This window comes from Dendronephthya gigantea, unplaced genomic scaffold, assembly GCF_004324835.1.
Source record: "Dendronephthya gigantea isolate DGI-Jeju-01 unplaced genomic scaffold, DenGig_1.0 000011F, whole genome shotgun sequence".
Classification (NCBI taxonomy): Eukaryota; Metazoa; Cnidaria; class Anthozoa; order Malacalcyonacea; family Nephtheidae; genus Dendronephthya; species Dendronephthya gigantea.
In genome coordinates this window covers 864008-890835 of record NW_021163021.1, presented here as the reverse complement: position 1 = coordinate 890835, position 26828 = coordinate 864008, and the positions used below count along the sequence as shown (strand labels likewise).

Genomic DNA, 26828 nt, shown 5'->3' with positions numbered 1-26828 from the left:
TGTGCAATTTAGTTATGGTTACTGGAACTCACATGGTGTGCCCCAGCATTAACTGCATGTGGTCAACTAAATACACAAAGGATAAAGACAGTTGTGTGCTGTACAGTATGAAATTTCATATTAATAAGGATTTTAATTTGCAGTATTAAAAATTATGCAGTGAAACACTCTATCAAATGTTTAAGATATAGATAAAACTGCAAAAATGTTTTGTTTGCATCCATATATACAGTTAAAAACAAAGGGCTTATTTACATACTGATTATAGTGGGGAGCCTGGGAGTTCAAAGCTGTATAGCAATACGAACTGGTGATTAACCGGCCTATCTGCCCATGGCATAGTTAACCCATTAAGTGGTATTGCGCCCTGATGCACCCTACTTTTAGTATTTACTCCGTCTAACGCCAGACGATTTTACTTCATGTGGAAAGTGCTGGCGCTTAATGGGTTAATATCCACAAGTTTAGTTATTCCTATTTGAAGACATTTTTATATAAGATGAACTATTTTTTTTTCAATGAGCTTTAACACATCAAATGGCAATGCACCCCAGTGCCCTCTGCAATTTTATTTGCCAGGTGTGACCCTTGAAGTCACCTTGGGTTCAATTCTAGCTATGTGAAAAAGTCTGTCAATGCTCTGGTGAAAGTCTTGGATTTTCTCCAGGTTCTCCATGTTTTCTCCAGGTTCTCCATTTCTTCCCACAGGAAAAGTTTTTTTTGCAATGATGCCTCATCAAGCATTTCTTTCAAAGAACTGTGAACCTTACAATCTGTAACACTCTGTTGTATCATGCTCATTATATCACTACTACATACAACACACTTATTGTTATTTTCGGGTTCCATTGTGTTTCCACAAAAACAGTATCTTCCTGGATTTTCAATGATCCTTTTAGGTACATATGAGTTTCCTGGTTTTCCTTTTGACCAGTAAGTGGTGCTCATTCAGTCAAGCTCTCTCATCCACACGATAGACACAAACTCATGTCTAAAGACAGCCCACCATCTGTCACTCTTTTGTACATTACATGTGTTCTGAACATACTTAGCCAATTTGATGTGTTTAGCCTCTCTTCCCTGCATTGTGTTCAATCCTAATCCATACCCAATGCTCTCGAACAACTGGTTGCAATGGTAAGGAATCGCATATCCAACTGTCCACGTTGTGGGACATAGAGCATTACCGAGGAACAAGCAGTTTGTGTTGAAATAATTATTGCATTTTAGAAACAATTTCTGAACTAATTCTCTATCTATTTCAATTCTGCTATATATAGCTACAGCCTCCCTCAACTGCAATGCCGCAAAAGCCAAAGCATGCAATTTAAGCTTTGTACTCTGCTTGATTGAGTTGAAATTCAAAAGTTCCTGAATAGCAAAAGCAAAGTTCCAGGAAAATTTCTTGGACTCTAACCCAGTAAACCTGTAGGAAAAACTAATTTTATTTTTCCTCTTCTCACGAAACCAACGTGTAAAGCTCTTGAAAAGGCGTCCACATTTTACAACGTTCCTAATGCAGTACATAAACTTAACAATTGGAACAGAACCGCTAAGTTAAAAAAAAGCTGTTACCACGCTGAGCACATTAGGATCTGTGTATTGCATCGCTATCGCTAACATAAACGTGAACAAATGCTGCCTTGCATTATTGGTGTTATGAAGCGGCTCTGCTTTCACACAATCAACATATTTACCAAGAGCCGGAGCATATTCTTGCCTTGATTTTTCCTTGGATATGAAAGCAGTTACTTTATTTCTTTCTTTTTTCACTGGATCCTTTAGCGTTTTCTTGTATTTTTCTACCTTTCCCACCATTTTTAGTCGGCTGTCATATTTCCAAGGTTTCCACGTTGCATTGCAAGTGATTGTTGTTACAGCTCTGTACACCCTGGAGAAGGTTCAGAAAACTGACCAGATATGCTAAAAGAAAGAATACTAAGTATATTATTTACATGCAATTTAATAGTGTTTTCTAAATCTTATATGTGGCCTACACATCCAAAAATGCCCAAGTTGCAACAAGTCTGCTGCAGGCCTGTTGCAACTTGTTGTATCAAGCTGATATCAGATGTGTTCACATGGCTTGTATCAGCTTGTTCGGACAGGGCTGTTTCAAGTTGTCAACAGACTTGTTGCAAGTTGTCAACAGACTTGATGGAAGTTGTTCTCATCAGACCTGATGCAAGTTGTCAACAAGCCTGTTACAAGTTGTTAACAGACTTGTTGCAAATTGTTCAATCAGACTTGTCAAGCTTGTCATTCACAAGCTTGCTGCAAGTTGTTTGAACAAGCTGCATCAAGGCTGGAAATGACAAGTTGCGACAAGGCTGATTTTTAGAAGCTTGTTGCAACTTGTTGAAATTAACAAGCTTGTTGCAACTTGTTCACAACTTGAAACAAGTCGGTAAAATTGACAACTTGCAACAAGTCTGTGGCGTTTCTCGTTGTGTATGTACCAGTAGCAATGTTGTGGTACAGTGCTTTTGGCAATGCTCAATGGGATGGGAACCAAGTCTAGGGTGGGGGAAGGATAGGGGGAGGGGGGTTGGCTAAAGTTATATGAAAATAAACAACCACATAACATTTAACTTGCCACTGCATTGTATTGTCTATTGGCCTTTGACACATAGTAACCCTTTAAGATCCTACTGTCCCTTGATGTCAAGTAGAACCGTCCAGTACAGAACACAAGGGCACATTGCATCTTAATTGATTAACCCATTAAGTGGTAAAGCACCTCAGTGCACAATGACGATTTTACTTTACTCTGTCCAATGCCAGATGACGTTACTTTACTCTGTCTAATGTCAGACAATTTTCTCTTAAATGCAAGAATCTCCCCATTGAGGAGAAAAACTGTCTGGCATAAGACAAAATAAAAAACAATGGGCACGGCACATTACGTCTTAATAGGTTATGGGTATACGTACCAGTTGCATTGTCGTCTTTTCCAAACGGGGCTCCATCTGCGCCTATTGCAGCATATAAAACATTCTTCTCATTGTTGAACCAAGTCAAGCAAGGGTTTTCTTTGTCAACAGTTAGATACAAATCAGCAAGTCGTAACAGAAATGGTTTCAATGGTCTGTAAACACCAGGTACTGATTCAATGGAATGTTTTGTGGCCAGAGTTTGTAAATCAATCACCTGCCCAATGTTTATGCTTTTCACATACTTCATTAAGGTTTTATAAGGAACAGTTTTGGGTATTTCGCATCCTTCCATTATCTGAAACTTTCTCTTCTTGTTATCACCAATTTCGACGATGTCACAGCTATTGCATATGCTTGTGTATTTTCGTTTCCCAATCAGTCCACTTTCATAAAGCACACGCATGCTTCGCACTTGGTTTGGTGTGCTTAATTGGTACTTTTTGATCTTGCTTTTAACAATTCCTGGCAAAACTTTCGCCATACACACTTTGGATTAGGAAATATATGTTGCCATTTCAGATGTTGGTGCTGTTCCTAACAGGGTTGTCCATAGGCCATCATTAACAGATTTTGACTCACTAGTAGTTGGTTTTGTATTTCCAACACAATGAACTGATCTTACAGCTGCAAGTGTTTTCTTCTTCCTTTGCATTTGTTGTGACCTTGAAAGGTTTAACTTGTCACTACAAGATTCGGAAATTTTGCTCGGCTTTCTTGGCTGTTTGGCATTGCTGTTATTAGATAAGCTGTTATTAATAGATAAGCACTTGTCAGGGCAATTTTCATTCAGTTCTTCAAGCTATGAGCAAGAAAAAGAATTAGTTAACCTCTACAATGCCCATCTCAAAAATATTAAACCTAAAGCAATAATGAACTCATTTAAGCACATTTACTGTAGCACAAAACACTTAATTGACCTGATCTTTGAAGGACCTAGTCTAGGGTCCGGCAGAATAAAAAATGCATTTAGGATAAATGATTAACACAAGACATCATTAGCAGATACTTTGGTCAGATTGTTAGCATAACTGTACAAAGGCATGGCATTAGACAAAGTAAAAGAATTGAGTAGGTCACATTGCAGCTAAATAGGTCAAAAATACACAAGCAATGACAAGGATTTTGTGCATAATGTGTTAGTGAGTCTAACATCCATGGCTAGAAAGCAATCTATTAACTTCTGCCAAAGATCACATTCTGGCATAGAGGACGTTTGTTAAATCTCAGTAAAATAGACATGAAATTTAATAACAACTGTAAATTCTGGGTAAGGTTGTATTAAATGCACTCTCATACAGAACTAGTAAATACAAAGCTGCTATATATAGCATATAGGTATATCATTCAAACTTACCTTTCGCTTCCTTTTCGATATAAGCGCTCGTTTCAAATGCAATTTTTTTGCCAATTCTTGCAGCTCTGTTTCTTGTTTATCCACCTCAGCTTTTATTTCTTGAACTTTTCGATCATTTTCTGCCCTTTTTAACAGCTCCGCTTGTAAGACAGCACTCTTCGTTTGTTGATAGGCTCCTAGCTGAAACCTTAGTTTCTTTGAGATTGAGGGTGCACTAGAATGAATAAAAACAACATGATCTAAATGTTTAGTAATGCATGATTGAGTTCAAATTCATGAATTTTACATAAGTTTATAAACTAAATTTTAATCGTATGATTTTAGAATTTATCATTTCAAATTCAAATCAACACAATTTCATTTTTAAACACCTACCTTGCTACGTCTTTGGCTTAATCACTAACACCGTTTTCAGGCTCAGTCATTCTTTTATTTGGGCCACATTCATGGGATAAAACCACACAATTTGCATATCAAAATGAACACTAGAATCCCGCCATCTTGATTCAGCTGATGAAATTACGCAATCTCGTACCCAGTTTCTTTTATTTTTAGTTAAACGGTTATTTAATCCGATCTAGGCAAGGTTAGCATATACCCAGGCGCCTTTGCGCGAATATAGCCGCCATTTTCAAAAATTGTTGTCAACCGCGAGAGACACGCTCGAGAGGTACATAGCCCCAGCGTGTTAATCAATTTGCATGGTTATTACAGCAATACTAATACTGAATAAAGTTGACATTATACTATCATACATCAGTAGCGTCTTTCTTTGCCAACCTAGTATTCTTACAATTTTATCAGACTAGATTTTATTACCATTTATATATTTGTTATATCCGATCGCCTTGATGAATACTACTTCAAATGCATGTTGTCTTTATATTTAAAATGCGGTTGCATATATGCCACATGAACAAACTTCCGCGTTTGCAGATAATGAGCAGTATTATATACTGTATGTATGTATATAGTCAGTTGATATTTAATTTCACAGCATTGTTCATTGTGCATTGCATGCATTTAGTGTATATTGTTTATAATGTTATGTCATGCTATTGCCTCTATTTCCTCTATTCGTCTTATTAGTGAAGTATGCTATAGTTATTTTAAAGACTAATACATGTTCAGTTTTTATTTTTTGCCATAAGATGACTATATACATCAGCAATTTGTATTGTTTTTCTGACTTGTTCGGTGCAATTTATATGGTGGCGAAAAAGTGATCTATGTAGAAGATGACAAAGTGAAACAAGGGAGGGTAGCGATCATGATGAGTGCAAGGACAAGAGAGCCTTTGTGGAATGGATACCAATAAGCAAGAGAATTATTAAGGCATGATTCTATTGAAAATACAAAAAGGTGACAGTGACACAAACAAACATAAACTAATGCACAAACCAATGAAACCTTGGATGAGGAAAAGGATGAATTTTAAAACCAACTGCAGGACTCTATCTCAAACTGCAGTAATTTGTGTAAACACGAATTTGAATATTTATTATTTATGAATTTATATACAGGTTAGACACTTCATCTGTAGAAAATTAGTTGTTATCAATGTGTGTCCTATTAAATAACTATTAAGAAATACAATCTATATTAAAGATGCAGGTATAATTGGATAAAAAGAATACAACACAGAAATCAAAGTTCATCAAAATGTTCATGTAATAATTTTTGAAAAGCCTGAAAAATCTCAGTTCTAGATAGTTCAATCGGCAGTTCATTGTAGATTTCCAACCACGTAAAGAAGAGCATATTCATTTTTTATACTTGGTAGATTTATTAGTTATGCACTGTTCTTTGTTGCTTTGCTATGATCAATCACAGTAAAATATTCTTAAATATTCTTGTGATAACTGAAGGGGTGTTAATGTTTGACAAAAACCTCAATAGTTGCTTTGGGGTAATTTCAGCTGTAGTGTGCCACATTAAGTGAAGATTGGTACAATAATAGACTGGTATATTGCCGATGCACATTTTACATCAACACATATTAGCCTATGTCGTAGCCTCAAAACAAGTTGGCACTGAACTCATTGTGGACAGAGAAATGAGAGAAAAATGAGCAAGAGGAAAGAATGAGTGCCAAACTTAGAACTCCCTTTAGGGATCTTTCAAATCTTAAAACACTGCGCAACTGGACCTATGATCTTTCATGTCTCCCAGAAATAACTGTCAATGAGATTAAAGACTACCTAGTGTACAGAAAATGTACATTTTATGAAAAAGACGACATTGAAGTGTTTTAAACAGCTAAAAGCTTTCAAATGGTGGCCCAGAACTGCCATAAGAAAATATTCTGTTTTTAGTAAAGTTTTTAACAAAAACTATAATAATTAAAAATATTTGAATACAAATGAAATTAAAAAAAGCATAATAAAACAAAATGAAAGCAAAATAAGATGAATATTATTTACATGGCCCACAACTGCCATAACATTTTTCTTGAAAAGCAAAATCATTTTTCACCCTTGCCCACAGCTGCCATAGACCGGCATACTTTGCAAACTCGACTACCCAGTTAAAATTCTTAACACCAAGTATTGCACCCATGGTGGGCTCATTCAGTTCAAAATGACAGCCAGGATTTGCCACCCGATCCGAACATTGTATACAGTAAATTGCTATATATTATAAATTCATTATATCCAGTAAGTTACTGGGAATTGTTAAGCTATTGTAGGTACAATTTGATACATGTGTATACCACAGGTGTATACACCATGGTACACTTGTATATCCATTATTGCGTACGCATAGGATCTGAAAACACGAAACTTGAAAACGATAAAATTCTATAGGATTCTGTTTTCACAATATACGCAAAATTTGGAAATATAAAGGTGAGAAAAAGTGAGATGAGTAGGGTATATAACGTCAAGTTTAATAAACCGGATTTACATAAAAATAGCCATCAAGAGGGCTATTTTTAGGCGCTAATGAATTATTCATTTTTAATACCGCTCTAATACTTGTTGCATTTATTTTGAAATACAGGCAGTATGGATAAACTTTTTAAAGCTATATGTATAGTTGTATCGCCCAAACAGTTTTTGTCTTTCATTTGGAATAAATCTACTGTTATAAATTAGTGTATTTTAATTTGAAATTCTCAAGAACGCCGACTAAATATGGAACGTTGGCTACTGTGTGCTGTGTATGGTGTGTGGAGTAATTTATACAATATCGAAAAAACACAAAAGCAACACAGACATTAAGATGAATCTAATCATGCAAATTGGTAATAATGTCCACACATGTTTTGTTTGAACTATATATAGTGGATAACTCAAGTTAACTGTTAATATGTACATGTAATGTACAGCTTTAAAATTATGTGACAAGTAAAACCAAGGTTACAAACTTTGTACTTTTAGCTGGGATATCATTCATATAGGATGATAAACATTGATAGCATGCACATATTTTTGGCTGCTATACCTGTATTAATTGGTTGTATCATATGGTTGTATCATATGGTTGTGCATACTAGAATACTTTCAAAAAAAAGGACAATTATTTTATTGATATTCTTGGTTTGCATATGACATCATAATCAGTCATTAGGCACCATCTTGGTTGATTCTACAAAGTTTACTTCTGCTTCTCAAGAGGAAAAACTGCATTGATTTACTTTTTTGTTGTTTATTTTGTAATTGCTTATCATCTTTGCAGTATTATTGGGTGGGTATTAAAATACACAGCAACAATGAAAAAATAATTGCGGCAAACCACCTATAGCCACGGTTTCACAAAATTCATGTAGAATCGCATACTGTGATATTGTAACTTTGCACTCAGGCATAGGATGGGAAGTATTTTGTAAGTGAAAGTAAGTAGTTTTGGGAGTTAGCAGAGAAAACAGTTTTCAATTGAAAAATGAAAAAACATTTTATTGTGATGCTAAATGGTCTCAGGTACTTGATCAGGTGTAATGATAATCAGTAAATGGGTATAATTCTATAAATATATAATATTTTCTTTTCTAGATGTCTTCTCGGTGTTATTAAAGCAGTGAACAAAAAGAGAAGTTATCAAATTTGTGGGAGGAAGGAATGGCAACACTGAAAAGGAAGGACCTTTTAAAAAAGGCAGTGGACATGACTGGTCTTGATGAGCAAGTGATTAAGGTCAAATATTAATTGCTAATATTCTAAGATTGTGATGTAGGTAGTTTCCAGTGGAATGCTAAAAGTTGTTCTATTTAAATTTATTTTTCCCCATTTTTTGAGCCCAAACAAAAACTGAATGAATGGTGCTATGAGAAACATGTTGATGTATGTGTATATATGCGTATATATGTGTATAACTCTGGGGTGATTCTAAAAACCCATATAAAAAAGATTTTTGAAATTTGGGTCTCTGAAATGGCATTTCCAGCGTTTTGAGGATATATTTAAAAAAAATTTAGAGAGAAAGCTCAGTCACTATTGACTAAATATAAGTCAAAACCGGCCATGAAAATCCGTACAGGGTGTGATCAAGAGGTTCGGAGGTAAAAAGTCCCCAGGTGCGAGGTTGATCATGGTATTAAAACACATTCTCGCCCAGTAAAATGCGTCAAACTCTAATCCGAAATTCGATAGCGTTACTGCGATAGGCTGATATAGTATACCGGTTGTTGTAATATTGCAATATCCGGCTTGTTGTCTATAATATAGCTTAAAATTGGAATTATGTTACTATAATCTCTAAAAAGTAAACTAAATAAAGCATTTAACTTGTTCAAATCTTTTTAAAAATGACTATTATTCCTCTAAATTTTAACTTTTTAGCTAACTCCCTATTTATGCGTGAGATATATCATATTATGCATGTGAGTGTGAGAAATAATGCTGAGGCGTGTGTCACACACATAATGCGTGAGACTTGGCATGTCTGCCCATGTACCATGCTACATCATATACATTATATATCTCATAATTTCACATACAATATATAATGAGATATATGATATATATCATCCATATGATATATAGCAATATGATGTATATGATATATAGCAACTCACAGTATATGAGCTGTAATTGCAATCTCATTGGCTGCTCTAATAATAATAAAAATAATAATTCATTAGCTTATATTGCGCATTTATCAACCTTACAATTTTCAAATGCGCATTACAAAAGTTAAGAAATTTACAAATAAAAATATATTAAACTAAGAAACATTCCAAGCTAATCAAAAGCTTGGCAAAATAGAAACGTCTTGACTGATTGTTTAAAATTATTTACAGAAGTACAATTTCTAATAGAGTATGGTAGACTGTTCCACAACACTGGAGCAGCCATACAAAATGCTCTATCTCCTAAAGTCTTAAATGACTTGAGGGACGGAGTGCTAAGTAGCAAAGTATTGCTAGAACGGAGACTGTATCTATTAGATTTTTTGAGACTAATAAGGTTACTTAAATACTGTGGGGTCATTCCATGAATGGCTTTGAACGTAAGTAAAAGTACTTTAAAGTCCTGACAAATTTTCAATTCAAGGAAGACAGTGTGAACATGGTCCAGGCCAGGTCTTGGCCTGAAGTGTAAACACAGCTTAACATAACAATGTCGCAATGTGGCAGTGTTTTTAATAAAACAAAACATTCTAGAAAATTGCTTCGGCTATACTGCATGCCTAAAGTAGGTACGTGTAGCCACAAAAAACCAAAAAATTAAAATTAAAATTAAAATTAAAATTAAAATTAAAATTAAAATTAAAATTAAAATTAAAATTAAAATTAAAATGTTATAACATAAGTTCAGACTTTGTCAGGATTTTCATCACATGGGAAATGGCTATTTATAGTTTAATTTTGTATATCCAATCTTACTGTTAGTTAGGAAACTGAGAAATGAAGGCGTTAGTTATGCTGAAATTCAAAGGCGAGGAAATGAGGCATACCAAAATCTAAGTCAAGATGAAATACTTGAATTTGAGGGACTTGCTGCAAATGCAAATGAAAACCTTTTGACCTTGGGTTCAATTAGCAAGGAAAGAATGGTTAAGAGAATTATAGCAAATATAGAAACAAATGTAAGATCATATATATCATATATTTTGGGTGGTTTTTCAGTTTGTCTCAATGGTATCTGGTTAAAGCAAAAAAAGGTGATAGTATGGCCAGCTGAATGAACCACCGTGTTAAAAAAAGTTAAAAGGACTGGCTACAGTATACATTATATCAAAAATAATCGGATCAACACCATTGTACACAAGTAACCTTTAGTGAATTAAAAAGCAAGCAACTTTTTTTGACTACACCAAATTAATAATTCTTAAAATTATATGATAATTTACGGTGATAGTTAATCATATTAAATGAAACAGCTTGATGAGTTGGGTTGCCCATCTATCTGTAGTTGGGATATGGAGGAAAAGTTCCAGAGCGCCTTTATTCGCCACAGATGGTTGATCTTGCTGACGACGGTGTTTTCACTAATTATGTTGTGTCGAAGATGGTAAACAAAATAGGTAACAATAGGTAACTTATACAACGTTCAGTCAAAAGAGATCTTGAATACTTTTAGATATCATTATATTAGGATGTGACAATCTGATGCCTTTAATTTTGGTTATTATAGCTCGATCACAAATGCAGGCAGTAACTGGTGGACAGAAACCATGTTACGAACATAAGAGGGAAACCGTTGGTAAAACTAATGGTGCGGTTTTGTAAAGCCTTTTAATGTACAGCTAATAATAATATCTGAAAGCAAGAGTTGGAATAAATATTATATTTTTGTGAGTAAATCACTTACTAAAATCTAAATTATTTTTCAGATGTAACCAAGTCACAGACACAGCCAAGTTGTCCTGAGATTTCTGGTAATTTGTACGAACGAGCTTTTTTCCTATTGTTTTTTTTCTAGCTAGCTGTAGTTGAGCTAGTATATCTTAATAGATTTTAAGGTTTCTCTTTAGATAGTATCTCACACGTGCAGTTTCATTTTATTTATTTATTTTATTTTATAAATATGCCATGATAAACAAGTACATATAAATGAACCCAATGGCCCGTATCACCATCAGGGTGAAGAGATCATGGTTTTGAGTGTATATGTACATGCATAGATATAAATAAGCATCTATATTGTTTTAATTCCAAAACTTTTTTACGAAATCAGTAATAATTGGCCATGCATGTGTCGCGACCTTTTTTATTTAAATAATTTAATTTTTTATATTCCTAGACCCAGATAAATCTGCCCATGCTCCTGAAACGAGTGTGGAGATTGGTATGTCTGAGCTTAGATTAAAGTTGTCTAAATGCTTATATCTAAATGCTTTTTTTTTTGTAAAAAAAAAATTAACACATGGAACACGGGTAATTTTCATTGGTTAGGGAAAAAATTCATTGCCACGGTATAAAAATTTAATCAAAAGTAGCAGGAGTCACGTGTATTCACCTTGAAAGCCACATAAGTTTAATCGTTTATATATAAAATTCTACCATTGTAGGTAAAGCAGTTGAAATCGTCAGTGCGGATGGAAAAAAAAAAGGGGGAAAAGGTGTTGTTACGGCTCAAGAAGAGGTTCATGGCCGCCAGTTTACCTATGGGTGGGTGCCAATTATGGTGCAAGATATTGCTCCGGATATCAAGCCGTGGTCCGACTTTCCGACCCACTCCAATTTAGTAGAAAATGGAAGTTTTGTCCCGTGGCCAAAGGCCTTTTTAAACCCTGTTAAGAATTAACGTTGACATTCAAATATGAAGACTATTGTGATGTGTAAATATTTAGATTTTAAAATTACTTCAATACTAGTAGATATAAATTGATTTTTTGTTCCACAATCGCATTTTCTATTCTTTCAATCCTTCAATATCAATTATCCAATTTCCAAAAATTATTTGTCATTTTTTAAATGTATATATGAGAGGAAAGTTAATATACTGTGTCAGGTTGACTTAGTGTTGGTTCGAGTCCAACACATGGTTCATTTCCTGTAAATATACATTTAAATAAGCAAATGGATTTGGCAGCCACAATCAAGTACAGAGGCTGGAGAATACAGAGATTTCCATCTGGAGCGTGGGCTTAAGGAGAAAATTTAACAAAATCTCAATTTTTGAGAGCTTACAAGGTATTGCAAAAGTCTGTCCATATAGTTCAAATTCTAATCGGATGCATGTTGGTTGCCTGTGGGCGGCACCAATGCTAGGCCCAGTCTTTTGAGTTTCTTATATTGTGCTTTCCGTGATTTGGTTTAAAAAAAACACACAACAGACATAGAAGCCCTACATCATAACTAAGAAAGGTGAATGCTTCATCTTTTGCAGACATGATATTTGTCTCTTCAATAACCATGACCAGCCGACAATTTAAGAAAGTAAAGTAAAAAGCAAATTCCGAACAAACAAGACATCTTGAGAATCAAAATATAATTCAAACAAGACACAGATTGAGACTGTAAATTTTCGACTTTATTACAAAGTCATCTTCAGACAGAATGAAATACAATACTTTACAACGCATATATATACAACACAGAGAGAGAGCGCACGTGTCAATCCAGCATGTAGGCGAAAGGCAAACCAAGCAGAGCGAAAATGATAAAAAAAAAAACTATATTTACAACAATATGTTAGATAGATTAATTTAAGGAAAGAAAGACCCGACAATTAAAATAGAGAGATTAAGTGAACAGTTGTAGTTCTTTGCTGGCTTTAAGTCCAGTGTTAAGGAAAGGTTTGTTGTGTTTGATTAAGAGTGCTTCAAGAAAGGCGAGAATATGATAGTTATTCGATTTAGTTATGTGTAGAATTCTATAGTTATTGAAAACTAAGTTCTCAATAGGAGAAGGGTTATTCAAAGATAATGGTATATCGTTGAGTAGTGAGAACTGGTTTTGTAGTGTGGCTAAGAATTGAGCATGTTCTCAATTCTTTCCTTAAATTAATCTATCTAACATATTGTTGTAAATATAGCATACATATTTAGTTTTATTCACAACCTTATCATGTTTCGCTCTGCTTGGTTTACCGGCCTTCCGCCTACATGCTGGATTGACACGTGCGCTCTCTCTCTGTGTTGTATATATATGCGTTGTAAAGTATTGTATTTCATTCTGTCTGAAGATGACTTTGTAATAAAGTCGAAAATTTACAGTCTCAATCTGTGTCTTGTTTGAATTATATTTTGATTCTCAAGATGTGTCTTGTTTGTTCGGAATTTGCTTTTTACTTTATTGTCTCTTCAATGTTCATGCACATGTAAGACTAAAAATGTTTAGGAAAAAAGGTTTTGAATTTCGACTTTTTCAGTCCAGCTCACACTGTGACTCACAGATGTCACAGTGTTATGTACATACCATACTAAACATACTGTACATACATGTATGCTGTACATACCACTCTAGAGGGTAAGCCATATATTAACAGTATAGCTAATGGTCCCTGCATTGTAAGCCTGATCCAGGTATTCATATTATAGGAATACCTGCACCAGTCTTCCAATGCAGGGATATTTAATGCTATATGAATCAATAAGAATCATATAACATCAAAGTGATCAAACTCAAATGCTTTTTACCTACTTCAAGTATCTCACAAACATGGAACTGAAGTTTTTCCTTGTGCATAATATCACAGCATTCTGTGCAATAGTATGCAGAATATCCACAATCTCTGCATTGAGTTTTTGCTGGTTGTGAACAGTCAGAACTGCAACATTTTTCTGGCAAAAATTCATCAAGTTCCGCCGATTTCAGTAACTGGGGACGAACTTTTCCCCAATTTGATCCAAGTTTTTTTCTACGTCTTTTGTACGTCCGTTGGCCCCACATCACTATCGTATTCCAATTTGTCATTGGCGAAAATATTCATACCGGCATTGTCGTTTGTTTCTCCTTCATATGCACAATCCTCCCCAATTTCAGAGAAAATTGGAGCAGGAACACAAAATCGTGACCGGGTACTTCCTGCATCAACAATTTGAAAGCTAGAATTGCCTTTTCTTTTACCTTTTTGAAAATACATGATTATACAGAATTGCTACATTCCTCTAACGTCTGCCATCTTGAATGCGAAAGTACAACATACTTCCCAGGGGGGGGAGCTCCCGTAAATTTCTAACAATTCCCAGTAACTTACTGGATATGATGAATTTATAATATATAGTAATTTACTGTATACAACATTCGGATCAGGTGGATTTGCAATGCAGACTGGAAAGTAGACGATCTTGAGAATATGTAAGAATGAACATGCAAGGTGTTGAGATACTAGATTTATGAAGCGAGATTTTGATGAATATGCGTACATATCCGACAAGAAAAGTTAAAGGCAATTTTACAAAAAGAGGCACCAATTTTGTACATTCGATGGACGGCCATGACAAGTTAATGGGATACCAGAACAGTACATTCCCATTAGCTGTATATGGTTTGATAGACACTGCAAGTAGAAAAATACTGTGGCTAAAAATTTGAACTAGTAACTCTCACCCAAACAGAATTGGACAAACTTCAAACTTTTAAAAATAGTAATGAGGTCATTGCTGTATGAACATAACAATCCATTTTTAACATTATGGTGGAATAACTTGAAACCCCCAACCCCTTAATATTGTCCATACTACCAGTAGTTACATAAACAATAACATGAATTCATAAAGTCCTATGTTATGTCACTTGATAATAAAGTGCAGAATCGGTTGCATTTGTGTTGTGAAAAGAATGTGTAAATTGAAATTGTCAACAAATTACCAGAAATAAACGTTATTATCTGCATCAAAGATATGTTTGCTAGCAATTTTAGGATCACGTAAAGTATACCATACTCCTTGTAAATCTACAACTAAGAGGTGATTCCCTGACTTAAAAAACAAATAATGGGCAAATGCTTCTGCTTTCTCTGAGATCTGTACATCAGAATCACCAGTGTTATTAATGAAAAAACAATGGAAAATATTAAAAAAAGTGTGCCAAGATCACTTTGAAATTGATGAAATGCAACAATGTGATATTCTTGCTGGTGAAAAGGGGGCCGTCATATACAAATGTGAACTACTCTACGGATCATACATAAGAGAAGAGAATTTGTCCCACTTTCCTTGTATGATCCATCAAGTGATTTAAAAGACACCGCAGAAATTGGTGTTTAAGACGTTTCAACCCGAAAATCTAATCGCTGGTTCACAATTGTGCATTTCTGTATCGCCCTATCAAAGAGAAACCTTTTGAATATCTTAAAAAAGTTCAATTTTTCTTCTGAATACGCATTCTGCAATCTTTTGACAGCTCATCATACACATCTGACCGCTGTGAAATGGCCATTTTGAGGCTTAAAGTATACACAAGGTTATTAATTCAGACGATTCGTTTTTACCGTGAGCAAGCTTCAAATCTTTTGTGCAAGACATATTTTCTTGAATATTTATAAATCTTTTTCCTCACCAAGTTTGAAGTCTAAGTATCGAGAATTGCGGCTAAGCCTATACCAATTTCCGCAGTGTCGATTTAAAATTATTCAACAATTCTTGAACTTTGTCAGGCCTGTACTTTTTCACAACTAACTTTCCCACACAACCCTTTAAACCTGTAGCCAGAAATGCATCGCGACAACCACCTTTTGCAAATTTCTTGACATCTATCAACAAGATTGCTTCGGATCTCTTCATGATTGACTTTCCACGTCAAAAGTTTCTAAATGCACAGTAACATTTTTCTTCGAAGGGATCAGTTTTCTCATAAGTATGAGTTGAATCATTGGGACTGATTTACGATTTTTAATATTTGCAAATAAATTTTAATATTTCCAAATAAAAAAACCCCACATTGGTTTGATATTTTAATATTTGCATATAAATTTTAATATTTCCAAATAAAAAAACACCACATTGGTTTGAAATTATGTAAAGCTTTGTATTTTTTATGCTAGCCTATCCCCTACACTGAATGTCATACATTGATATAAAAGTTACATATGGCAGGTCTGGGCCAAATCAATTTTTTAAATTTTTTTAAAATATTAACACTCTGAGGCATATTTAAAGCATTAACTCCCTTCCTTGACCATACAATTAATTTCTTTAAAGATGAGGTAAAGTCCGTTCTGCGCATATATTCCGCGCATCAACACATTCCATCAGTGGGGGAGCAACTTTTGGAATGTTAATGATATGCGATATTAACGCGTTGTATTACAAACGGCAGTTCGGGAGCAAAATTATTTTATTTTATGTCGCAAGGCGAGGAGGCTCGAATTGCGAGTCACGACGATAACTTATCTTATCATAAAGCTGCTAGAAAAAAGAATATTATGCTGAAAGGAATGCTCCAAGAATTTATTTGTTGAATAAGGCCCGAAATAGCGAGGCTATTTGTTGTCGCTACAGACGCCACCTTCTCGCTTGTCCTACAATTACAAATATATAACGTTTTAAATAACGGCCGGTTGATTTACAAGCTTTGCTTTATATTTTCTTCAAAATATAACAATATTTTCTTCAAAATATAATAAAAAATAAGCATATTCATCACAGATCACAGCCCGTCGAGCGAGAAGAAAATAATAAAATTATAACGACGCATACGTCATGTAAAGATTATATAACCAAGGTAAAAAAACATTGTTATGCGCAGAATATATGCTCAGAACGGACTTTACATCATCTTTAAATGAACAGCAAGTACATTATACCATGTAATTAGAACACAGAAAACTGTACTTATGGGGAGACTCTGAATCGCTCTGCCAAATCTTGTTCCAGTAATCCAAGTTGTAGCCTCATGAAGACCATCAAATATTCGTCAATCAATCACATCTTTCTTTTGGGTCCAGGTTTCTGCATATTTTTATCTTCTAGGTATAATTTATCTTTAAGGGAGTCCTTTCCATCCCAGTAATTTAGCTTGTCACCCACTTCCAATAAATTGTTGAAAATAAACATAAAAGTTCCAAAATTTACAAATCCTGTATAAAATCTACAATCTTGGCCAAAAGTTGATAGGATGGCACATGCTATCGCAATATCACAACTACTTTGACCACCTACGCTCACATTTTCGCTGATTCTCTCCCCCCCCCTTTTCAATGTTGGTCCCTAATTAATAATATATTAATTGTTGTAATGTTGTAAAAACCAAAGTGCATTAGTATTCAACATTGAATGAGAGGGGGGGGGGAGGGGGAGAACACATTTTTAGAGAAAAAAATGCAATCAGCCCAAGCGTTTTGGCCAAGATTGTAGTCTTCTGACTGTCTCCTTCAAGATCTCCAGCAGTGAGTGAAGTCAGGTTCACTTGCACTCCAAACTTCTTTACTCTGTTACAACAGTTTTGGTCAGAATATGTTTGTCCACTGAAGCAGAACTACACTGGACACCTGTAACGTTAAAAGAATAACATGCAGTATAAATGTGGTTAACATTAAATATTTTCAGTTTATTTTACCATTCCATTTGAAGACAAATACTTCGATTGTTTTCCTAAAACAGAACATATAAGAAACACACAAAAACTCCAGGCTAAAGTGGCATGTATGGACCACGCACCTGGGGTTTTATTTTTGTGGCCATTTTTCTGTGCAATTTCCAATTGTGGCTTGTTTAACCATTGAATATATTAAAGCATCAGTTGAAATATGGTGGCAGAAATATGCAATTAACACATTGAGAATTATTATGGACATTTTTGGTGACAAACATGGAACTGCTGACTGAAATGTTACAAGCAAATCTAGATAAGATTAATCTTTCAAGATGGAACATGATCAGAGATGGCTCTACACTGGAAGAGTTTCTTGATACTCAAGATTTTCAGATTCTTGATAATCAAGATTTTCAGAATCTTGATTCTGCATTGGCTAGTCAAGACATTTCTAATATTCCTCATAGTTCACAGAACACTGTAGGAGAAGTAGAATTATTTTGAATTTCAATTCTTTTCAACAATTACATGTAATTAATTATTTAGATATATATTCACAATTTTGTACTATAATAAAATTTAAAAATATAAATTTTAACATAGATTATATAGATATCAGATAAGCTAGCGGAATAAGTCAACTTTCACATTAAATTTAGGTTAATATAAAAATAAAGTATGTACATTAGTCTATCACCCAGAGGTCTGAAAAGGCTCATAATCAATAAATATGGAGATTTAGCATGGGGGATTGCGAACGTCGAAGACGACATGAAAATGGCGAATAAATGGTGTGATGCTTCTATACAATATGGACATGCCACACCATTCATTCGTCATCTTTGACATTCACGTCCCCATGCCAAATCTCCATAATGTCTTCCTAATCAATTTATTCGTCTATCAACAAATGATAATCAATGCCTTTTCTTAATCATCAATGGCTTAATCACTTCAGTTCTAGCTAACATACATTTTTATTATTCGCAATTACAATATTAGTTGTGATGAATGAGAATGTCTCTTTTCCTTACATTTTGCACTTGATATACTAAATTGTGAAATTAAATGACTTTATTTCTCAGCCATCGATAAATATTTTTTTTAAAAATAAAATTCCTGGCTTTTTTCCCGCCTTTGGATAAAACTGCTGGCAAACATGTTTCAGGCCCAGGTATTATAAATTCAAGATGGTGGAAAGTTGTGTGTTTTGCTTTCGAAGACAGCCAAAATACAGTTCTGACATGAATTACAGAAAGAACCAATGAATTATATCTTTGTCAATTTCTAAAAGTAAGAATTCTGTATCCCTTAAATAAATATTCTTTTCTACAACAGAATATTAAATTCCAAAACAGGCTTCATCATAAGATAGAATCTCAGAACGTCAATAAAACTCTGCTAAAACAGAGTATCTCCTTAGAACATTTGAAATTTTAAAGGAAAGTACAATGATATTTTAAAAGAGGCCATAACACAAGTTTTGATCATTTAGAAAGTCAATAAAACGTAAACGTATCCATCTCGGCAGGTGGTGCATGTTCAAACAAAGTGAAAAATATGTGTCAAGGCTGATACGTATGTCCTTCATAGGTTTTTTAATTTAACTAGAAGCGAATAACTTTTTTGTAGTTTTTATTTGGTCCCTGCAAATGAGTTGTGAAAAATCAGCTCTCAGGTGATAGACTATATGTAATAAAATTTACACAAAATAATATAAACCATGTGGGTTTAATGGAACACCCATTGTGTTCTTTTGCAATGCAAAAAATTCGTATTGTGCTCTATTAAAGTCATAGATACAGTTATACAAGTTCATACACTGTATGTACTATGCATTACGAGTTTGTCTTTGAATCAAGTGCCAGTAAACAGTATATTCATTATAGAATAGAATGGGGCAAGGGAGCTCCAATTTCAATCGTATAAACAATTCAGACGTGAATTTTGACAAAATCTGAGATTTTATGCGATGCTGTTTATGGACATTCAGTTGAATACGATTAGAGGGAATCAGATGGCATATTCATTACAAAGTGACTTTATAAGGTGTTACACACAGCATATGCCACATGCAGCTATAGTTCACCTCAGGGTTGCTTTGTATTTTATATACACAATCGATTTCTTGCATCGATGTAAAATTAAGGGTTAGAGAGTGTTGCACATGCTGACCATACAATGGACAATAAATTTCAATATTGAAATATTTATTTGTAAACAAAACATGAACATAAAGTCTCTAATACTTTTAATATACAATCTGAGTTAATTGATTGCTGCATTAAAGAGCTAAGCTTCGCTGCAGACTGTCATGTTTTAATAAACCATGATTTCATGGGTTATTTTCATGGGTTATTATTGCAAATAAATAAAATAGCCTATTACGCCAGTCCGTTTTCAGCACACGCAAAGTATGAAATTAACTATTCACATACTGAATTTCCATATGGACAGGTTAAACATAGTTCAATGAGTAGAAATAGGTCTTTGGCACCATCTTGCTTGAGGTTCTTCATATGTGGCCAGAGATCCAATGGGTCAAGAACATCATCATTGAGGAAGGCTGTTGCCCAATGCACAAGCATAACATACTGCTCGCATATCTGCTCTTTGCTGCTCAGACATAGTTGAGGAATGGTGCAAAATTGTTAAAGAGTAGCATCTGGCTTCTTCATGGGCATCCATACCTTAGAATTTAAGATCTTTGCACCTGAATGGGCAATTTCATTAGCTTCTCTTGCTTCTTTGCAAGATTCAGTCCCCTCATCTGAATTATCAACAAGGCTACCATAACGCTTTGGAAGGGATTGATAAATGTTCTAACATTATCTTTTATCAGATGACCCAGCAATGTTTTGTTTTGGGATAAGTTTGTAACTTTTACACCCTGGTATAGGTTAGATTCGTCAGACCCTTCTTCTTCTATCACAGATAAGATGTGTTTCACTGTTGGAAGCGAACTTGCTGCTGCAGCTGGATCTTCATCTACTTTGCTGTATAAATCAGTGAACTCTGTATATATGGGGAAGGCTTGCTCCAGTTCAAAGTGTGAAGCCAAACATGGCGGATCATGAAGGCTGCTTGGGTACCGAACCAGTCCTCTACAAAGCGTAAAATGTGCGAACCGTGCATAGAAATTAAAAACAAATTATGAAAATATGTCGAAAAATAAAAAAGCTAACATTTCGGACGTTACAAAGTTTTAAAAATACAAAGTTTTTAAAAATGAATACATACAATTTGTTACAAACTTACCTGGCAATGTTATTCTTTCTAGAGAGGTAACTTATGCAGTATATTTGTGTTGTGTTTACAAAACTGACTGAGTTCAACTACTAGACATTGCCGCCATATTGAATTTTAACCGCTCGTGTGTGGAGGTCTGGTTCGGTACCCAAGCAGCCTTCATGATCCGCCATGTTTGGCTTCACTTTTAGATTACGCAATGTACTAGAGCAAGCCTTCCATATATATAGAGTTTACTGGTATAAATGGGCCTAAGGTCACAGTGAGTTTTATAATATTCAATGTAATAAATCTACAACTGAACTATTTCATTTTAAACTTGTTATTAATATACTCTACGATTGCGATGTAAATTTGTTAAATTGCTTGAATATTTACTAACCTGACTGCTATAAAACTGTTGCGACTGAATGTGCATGTTTTTTGCATTTTTGCTATTATTGTCTCAGTGCACTTTGACCTTAGAAGAAGGCCTGCATAAATTAAAAAATGCCCTAAAGCATTAACAGTTTGACGATTCAGCATAATTGCATGAACAATTCTTGATAGAAACTTTGTGAAGAGACATCGCCTCAAACCTGTTTAAAAATCGCCGGTAGTTGTCGTGAAAAGCCGGCCGCTATTTTGAACCCAGCTTTGAGAACTGTGAAAAAAAGGGAAAAAGATACAAAGAGCAAAACATCAAAAGACTATCAAAGAAGCATTTGCTGCCTTTAACATCGCCTACGAACTGTGCATCTACACATACATTGAAGAAAATCCGGCATTTATATCCTGCTAGAAATGGGCTTGTCATTTTTTTTCTGATCACGATGTCTTCACCAAACTCCAGCTGTCTTCATCAAGCCCAGAGTTTAACATCAATGCTGACTTTGCGAGTGCTACGATTATAAGTGCATTTTATTTTTGCTTGGCCTTCCTTAGTTATGGATGCATTCATCGCTTTAACAAGGTCTGTGACAGTTTGCAATGTGTGTCTTTAAACAAATCAGTTGCATTCTTGTTCACATAATAAATAAATGACTGTTGCACTCCCTGTCTTAGTGTACTCTGTCAACGCGACTTGTCGCTACCGGGTAAGACAATCATTTCAGCTAATTTACCCGTAAATTTGTAATGGTGTTTTTTAGAGAACTATTATCGCCAAGGTGAGATAAAACTGTGTTGTCATGATGAGCGCTGATATTTTATTTATATCTTTTACACTTTCTGCTTCCACCCATCTCTGTGCACCTTTAGCCACTTGGATCGCGGGATCAACGTTGGCAGGTACTCCCTTAACCACCGGTGCGGCACAAGTTATATTAAATGCTGTACCCTTTTCCACCATTGTTGTGGGTGAAACCCTGTAGTTCCAACCGCCTCCGGCGCTAACTGACAACCCATCTGACCATACAAAAAATGATTTGGTGTCAGAGGAACGAGGTCCCGAGCATCAGCAGATTGATACGTCAGTGGACGTGAATTCAGAAGATTCTCTGCCCCTGCAAAAACCGTTAATAGCTCTTCATCATTAATATCCAAGTTTCCTACAACCGCATAAACAGCCTTCTTGGCTGCTTTCACCATTATTTCGTTGATTCCTCCTCAGCAAATTCTAGACGGCTGGATGAACGTAATATACCATCTTCATCGTTTCTGGGATTCAACTTTGCCAACTGACTTGTCGAAGGTACCTGTTTTCCCAGGACCAGTCCGAGAAACGTTCTGGTTTCAGTCTCCATTCAGCCATCACTGGTTCTTCCTTCGCCTTGCAAGATACTGAGGACTTTGGTCGCCAGCGAGGTGCTAACCTTCGAGGGCTTCTGCTCTGGCAGACTGTCAGGTTGATGCCCCAATTTTCTCTTCGGCCAATGCTTGTTGCTTTGCTTTAACCATTCTGAACCTTCCCACCAAGTCATATCTTCGGCCAGTTGGACCAAACTAGCAATCTTCAAGGCCAAATGTGAAATAGCGATAGAACAATTGTTCGGTAAGTTTGGCTGTCCTTGTTTCCAGGGCACACCGACTAGATACCTTCCCTCCACGACTGTAAACAAACCCAGAATCTTCAATTTCCCAGAAGCTCTTTAAGGTACGATCTAGATCACAGCAACCAACATCTCCACTGTCCGCAATCAATGTCTTGTTACTCACAAAAGACCGGACTGAGTGGGATCTGGAAACTGATCCAATAGTATTATCAGGAGGACCAACACAAGTCCATCCAAGCAGGCCAAGACGTGCAACAGGCCTCCCTCAACATCTTGAAAATCCACCATTGAGAAATGCATTTCGAGGTTGTCAACACCGATTAGAACATCGACCAAACCATCTTTAGCAGAAGGGAAGAAACTGCATAGGCTCAGGTAAGGCCAGGCTTTTTGGGATTTGGACCAATCGACAACACAATAATAGTCACCTGTAACTTCTTTTGGACAGGTTTGAACATTGATCACTTTTGAGAATTTTCCATCAACACTTTCGATTTCTACTTGTAAAGGCATTGACTTGAAAGTCTCGACCGAGCTGTTCAAAACATTAACCTGTACGCTTTTCAAAGAATTGCTTAAACCCAATGCTCGGGCTAGTTCCTCATTCATGAATGTCTCAATAGAGCCATTGTCTAATATTGCATTCACTTTTATCTTTCAACCATTGCCCTTGACCCATATTGGGACGGTACGTAAAGAATAAGATTCTGTTTTACAATTTGTACTAATCACTGTAGTGGCATTGACACGTGCCCCCTTCTGTGATGAATTGGAACCATTTTCGGCATTTGCCCCCTCCCTTGGGGTGTCCAAATCCCTTGAAGACGTTTTCGAGGAACTAGCCCCCTTTTGCCGATCAGGGTCATGCAACAGACGGTGATGTCTCAAGGCACACCCAATTACACCAAAGCGTAGTTTCTTCTCTTTTGCAGTTTTCCATCGTTCCTCAACAACCGCTGCCTCAAGCTTCTTGCAATACCATATTGGATGATTGCTTTGACCACAGTGTTAGCATGGTAATCTTTGTTGACTAACTTTGTTGTCTACCTCAGTATGGAATGTTCTCCTCGACTTTGACCCAGCGCCTTTCTTAAATGAAGATTTGTTTCCCAGTTTTGACTCCAATCCATGTGCCATTTCCACTGCCTTCATCTTAATCGCCACTTCCTTTTTTAACCAATCACACAGATTAATTACCGAGGGGGTCTTGCCATGTACATTTAACCAACGGCTATAGCTTTCTACTAGTTGACTGGGCAACCTCTTCACTAGTTGATCATGCAAAGCTCCTTCACCCAGCTTGGCCTTTAGTTTTGCTACAGTAACCTGGACAAGGTCCGTAAATCTATCAAATGAGGGAACGTCGTTGTTTTGCAATGGTTGTATCCTTTCAAGCTCATCCATGTATGCTCTCAATTGTCGACGCTCTCCCCCAAACTTCAATTAAATAATCTCTTTCACTTCATTATACTCCGCCTCCGAAACACCCAGCCCACGAATGGCTTCCAAACCTCTGCTAGAAAGGCATTCTCTAAGTCTTGCCATCTTGATGTTCACAGGCTCAGTTGACTTGTCAACAAGGCTCTCAAAAAGGCACCAAAATTCATCAAATGTTGTCTTATTTCCATCAAATTTAGGAACCCTTAATGCTTTTAAGTTTCTATTAATCGATTCACCCATGACACTGGGTGACTGCACCACCAGGTTGTTAGTGTTGGGTGCTATTGGGATGGACAGACTGGGCGACAACATTTCTCCGATACAGCTCTCAATCTCTTCCTTTTCAGCTTTTAGTGTAAACAGCTTTTGCAAACGGTGCTTTAACTTGGTTAGCCTAGTCTCTTGGATCCTTTTGTCTTCTTAACTTGAATAACCTTTCTCTGTGCTGCACAGTCCAGTTTTTGTGCTCGCTTTCCTTCGATTCTCCGGTTTTCTCGACCATAACACTTCCTATCGGCATCATATTTTCGTTCGTGGTCATCTTGTTCATCTCGTTGTCGGACATATCTGTTCTCCTTTCTTGGCCGGAATATGCCATAATTTTAATATTCGTCCTGGCAGGATCGCCAAATGTTGTGCAGACGTTTGCTCCACATGTACTAAACCTTTCACTTTTAAAACCACATACTGAAAAACTTTAAAATTTCTTATTTTTAAATTTGTGAAAGCAAGACACGCTTAACTGTTAACACAACAATACAAAAACGTGTATATAACGTTTTTGAAAAGTCATTACGAGTCCACCGCTCGACTAGTGTTTCCACTTATCTAAAGTCGCATTCTGAAAATTAATGAATAATATAAAGAACTAAGAAATAAAGTCATCTTCTTAACAATATTAGTATACTGTATATGCAGATATATTATGATTTTTTTGTTTAATAACCTGAAGCACGTCCATTACATTTTACCACAGCACGTAATACTTTCTGCAAGTGATTAATGTATCTTTTGCATTTTCCAACCGTCATCGCTCGACCCCAAATTTCGGTTATGCCATTTACCAAAGCGTCTTTCAATTTTAGCTGGACAATTGCTCGGAGGCGTGGTTTTGAGCTAATGCCACACAAGTTTGATCGGGTTCAGGGATCGGGAACTTAAGTTTTTTCCTGAATTTATATATTCGGCAATTTAGAATGATTTTATACTCTTGAAATTGAAAAAATATTAGTTTCGACTTTGAATAGAATGTCTAAGTCTGAATTTTAAATTTTATGTCGAACAAATGTTCATAGTTGAAGTTGAATAAACACCATTGTTGAAGTTGAATAGATACACACCATTGTTGAAGTTGAATAGATATGCTGTCATATGTGCCATTGTAACGTTTAAAGTTGAATAAATGTACAACATTTGTTGAAGTTGAATGAAATAATTGCTTGAATATAATTATTCAACATTGGAATTGCATGCAAAATATGTAAAGTTGAATGCAAATATATGTTGTTGAATTTTGCAACAAAATGCCAACCATATTGAGGATCATGTATTTTTGTTATGGAAACTTCGTTTTAAAAAGAAATTGATTTTTCAGCAATTTTCTTGGAAATGCTGTGGTTTAAGTGGATGAAACTACCCACCAGGCCAGGCCTATGGTGGCCCAAAACTGCCATTGGATTTTTACATAAATTATTTATTTATTTGATTTTATTTTAGAAAAAAAAGTGTTTTTTATGAATTTAGGATTATTATACTTTTATTTGTCTTTTAATATATTTAATTTTCTTTATATCTCCTCAATAAAATTTGTTTTTCTAAAGAAATGTCATCTCACCACGAGCCCGAAACTGCCATAATATACCACAATGCGTTGCGCGCATGCACTTTTGTTAATTGCAAAAGAAAGCAACAAGCAACACCGAAAAAGGTAGACAATTTAACAGTACAGCGATTGAGCTCGGACGTTTCGGGAAAAGCTCAGAAGTTTTCCAGGATAGGTCCCCAAGAATTCGTTTCCTACCCACATGGCGATCTCACCATCGACAACATAAAGAAGGCATGTGAAGCTCATTTCCTCTCTCAACTGAAGATGAACGTCGAATGTGACGTTCTTGCCGGTGAGCCAGGTCCGTCGTGTTCTAGTCTTGACCAAATTCCAAATCTGAAGTTGATCCACATTCGGTTTGTTGGAGCCGCAAAGCGAGAATCATCTGGTTTTTATTCCGACCCTTTTGCCGATTCCGAACTCGGTCAACCGAAAAGCAAGAAGACATGCGAACAGCCAGAACTTGTAAGCAGTTCATATCAATCGCCTCGAGCCAGGTCCGTTAAATGGAGACGAGAAGGTAAAGAAAACGTGAATATTATTTATCCAAAGAGCCTATCAGTTACGCAAATGATGAATCTAGGCAAAGTCGTGCGTCAAAAAACGACCATTGCAGATGTTTACAAGTTTAATTTGGAGAATATGGCATGGTCTTCAGAAAGAGTCGAGCTTGTTATTGAGAAGG

General features: G+C 35.6%; 1 pseudogene; it reads right to left on the bottom strand.

The window, feature by feature from the left end:
- Positions 1-948: 948 nt before the first annotated feature.
- LOC114518595 lies at positions 949-24883 on the bottom strand (annotated as a pseudogene).
- Positions 24884-26828: the final 1945 nt, after the last annotated feature.